This window comes from Crocuta crocuta, unplaced genomic scaffold (assembly GCF_008692635.1).
Source record: "Crocuta crocuta isolate KB4526 unplaced genomic scaffold, BGI_CrCroc_1.0 scaffold129, whole genome shotgun sequence".
Taxonomy (NCBI): domain Eukaryota; kingdom Metazoa; phylum Chordata; class Mammalia; order Carnivora; family Hyaenidae; genus Crocuta; species Crocuta crocuta.
In genome coordinates, this window is record NW_027551571.1 from 12,027,777 (window position 1) to 12,030,869 (window position 3,093).

General features: G+C 49.0%; 1 protein-coding gene and 1 long non-coding RNA gene across 2 annotated transcripts in view; one reads left to right on the forward strand and one right to left on the reverse strand.

Moving 5' to 3' along the window:
* Positions 1-582: 582 nt before the first annotated feature.
* Positions 583-3,093, forward strand: part of VSNL1 (visinin like 1) — a 103,724-nt gene continuing 101,213 nt past the window's right edge. The window contains exon 1 of the mRNA XM_077750950.1: positions 583-852. The gene's annotated coding sequence lies outside the window, so the exon portion shown is untranslated. The remainder of the gene's footprint in view (positions 853-3,093) is intronic.
* Positions 2,006-3,093, reverse strand: part of LOC144220643 (uncharacterized) — a 1,909-nt gene continuing 821 nt past the window's right edge. The window contains exon 2 of the long non-coding RNA XR_013331810.1: positions 2,006-2,316. This is a non-coding gene — a long non-coding RNA (uncharacterized LOC144220643). The remainder of the gene's footprint in view (positions 2,317-3,093) is intronic.

Sequence of the window (3,093 nt, forward strand, 5' to 3'; positions counted from 1 at the left end):
TGGATAGGACTGTCCTAGGCACTGGGGCACTAGAAGGCCTGGCTCCCCGTACTCCGAGCAGAAGACCCTAGGATGCAGCGGCCCACGTTAAGTGCCCACCATAACTATTTCTTCACAGTGAGCCGGGTAGGTATGCTCACAGCTAACTGGGGACATACTTCCTCTGGAGAAAAGGATTTCTGCAGTTTTCTCCGTCACCTTACAGCCTGACAAAGGGTCGGTTGGGGCCCCTCTAGGGCTGGGGGCCTTGGGAAAAGCAGGCTCCAAGTGTCCCCTCTCTGGCCTTCGCCTTCACCACCAGCCTCCATAACAGCGGGGCGTGGTGAGCGCAACGTGCTCTCCCTACCGCCGGTGCAGGTGGACGCTGCTCCGGTAGCCAGGCTCCCTGCTCCTAAGTACTTTCCTTTTGAGTTTCTGCTAAAATCTGGAGACATGGAATCCACCCGCGGGAACTCCGAGCCCCACCGACTGAGCATGCGCCAACGCCAGGCTGCTTTTGGTCACCGGCTCCCGAGCTCTCCAAGCTGGGGCTGCGGAGCTGGGAGGAGGGGAGAGGGGAGGGGGTGCCTGAGAGGCGGCGGCTCGCGCGCCTGCGCATCCAGCTCCAGGGACCCTAGGTTTTCTATGGGATTCCCAATCTGCAGCAGAGACTTACCCGAGCTTGTTGCGGCGGCAGCTGGGCTTGCGAGGCGCGATCCAAGAGGGATTTAAGCAGCCTAGAGCTCCAGAGGAAAAAAGAGCGCGGGAGAGCCACACACAGAGACGGCTTAACCGTTTCTCTGAATTATTCATATAGAGAGAACTGTTGAGTTTTATTATTTTCATTAAGTGACCGTGCGCAGCGCTATAACTGTAAGTGGAAAATGCAATCTTCGTTGCTTTCCTGCATGTGTAGGACAGCCAATTGTCTGAGAGATGCTTTGGCTATTGTCACATACTTTGCATAGAGCGTCTACATGCCTGGTGACAGTTGCTTTGGTTAAGGCTGGCCGTCTGAACGTGTTGTTAGTCAGTGGGGGATCTTCGGGGATAACGGGGGTGGGGGAAGGGGGAGTGTTTATATGCGGCGCGTTTGGGGGTTTGCCTGAGGCTAGATTTAAGGTAGGTGACAACAGAGGTGCTTTTTTAGTGTAAGACTATAAATAAGCGGATTTCCTCACACAGATTTAAGTAGCTGTTTGAGCGATTGTGAAGTTTTCGGGTTGCTGATAAAACTATTGAGCGGCTGCAGTCAAGTACCAACCTGTCATCCGTGGGGTTGGTGCACCATTTTTCTCGCCGGGGAAGAGCCGTGAAGGTGTTTGCTAAGTGAAACTGAGTAGACGAGATGGTGTGGAAATCAGGGTTGGTTTCCAGGCGGGATGTCAGTGTTTAGACCCACGGAGCGAGGCGCAAAAGCAGCACATTTCTTAGTATTTAGAAATGAGTAGATAAATTTTCGGTTTTGATTCTTCGTCATGATGGTGAATGGGCAAAAAAGGAGAGATGTTCAGCCACACGGTCAGCCGTCCGTGTTAAGCCGAGTCGGAGACTCAGAGCCTCTGAATGGAAGCTGTCAGACCCAAACTAGTTACCTGGCCCTGCACCCCGTATTCCCATTCTGGAATGCGGGGTTGAGAAATGTAAGCCCAGATGTGTTACATTCGGTGGTGTTTCTTTAAAGGAGAAAAGGTCGTTTTGTGTTTTGAGTTAAAATGGGTTGTTTCGTGCCCAGAAACTAAAGCAGGGTCTTTGCAAGGTCACCCCACCCCCCGTGGAAACCGGGGGTACTGGTGAATGGCTGTGGAGGGACGGAGGAAATGGTGAGGTTCCGTGCGAGCGCTCAGCTCTGCACGATGGATCAGTGCCCTGTGAGATGCAAGAGTGGGAATCCATTTTTCTAGAGTTGTGCTCCTGCCCATATTTTGGAGACTAAAATGAAATGGAAATGCCAGTGGGTGTAGAAAACACAAGTGGATACTATCTGTGTGTCACATCCCACTTGAAGACAAGAAGAGCGCCGGAGTTGTATTTCTACATATTAATTCTTTTAATCTGAAGGGATTTCAGTCTGAGACAAATTAAAAATGAAACTCTTGTGAAAACATATTTGATCCCCACTTCCATCTCAACCGCTTGCCCGTGATGGTGGGGGAGGGGGCTGGTCCTGCATCATTGACTACTTGACCCATACATGCACTCTCATTAAGCTTGGGTGTTAAATAACTCCAGAAAATGCTGCACTGAAGCAGTTGGCAGAATGGCATGAGGCAGGCAGACGAGAGAAGAGCATGGCCAGTGTGAGCTGGATTTCCATGGAAGAAGCAGATTCTCTTTCTGTAATGAAATAAATTTTCCTTCAAATAAGGCAGATCATTACAGGGCTCATTGGCCCTGTAGTCAGTCCAACTATTTTGAGCCCCTCAAAGAAATCTACAATTTCTTTAAATGGATAAAATTTGAAATAAAAAATTCGAGAATATTCTCTCCTTGGAAACCCTAAGTGGAAGTCACCGTTCCTCCCTTCCTTTACCCCAGGGCAGAAGGATCAATCATGTGTCATAATTGAGCCATACTCCTTGTCCTCGCTACGAGTTGGAATCTGCTTCATGAACCGTGCAGATTTTACACTGCTTTGATAAATGGGTAGTGCAGGAAGAATGGGGGAATCTGGTAGGAAAGAAATCTTCGAGGTGTTTAGTATCAGATACCCTGGATCATAGGCTGACAGTTATAGAGCCATATCAGACAGCGACCTACAATATCTAGTTCAAACCTGTTTTACAGATGAGGTCATTGAGGCCCAGAACCACGGAGCTAGGGAAAAGTCAATTAACTTCTAGTCTATGAAATAAACAACTACAGAGTAATGTTGAGTGGAAATGTTCCCTTCTCTCTACACCTTTAGCATCTTCAGTAACACTGCTAAAGTCTTAATTGTCTGGTCCCCAGCACATCTTTCAAGAGAGTCCCAAGGGTTCCTTTTCACACTATTATCGTTTCCCCTTTCTTGCAAGGTCTCTTTCTATCTCTTTTCTATTGCCCCTCACCTCCCATCTACACACCTTACTCACTGTTTAACCTGCCCTTCCTGGCTGCCTCCGCATCTCAGTT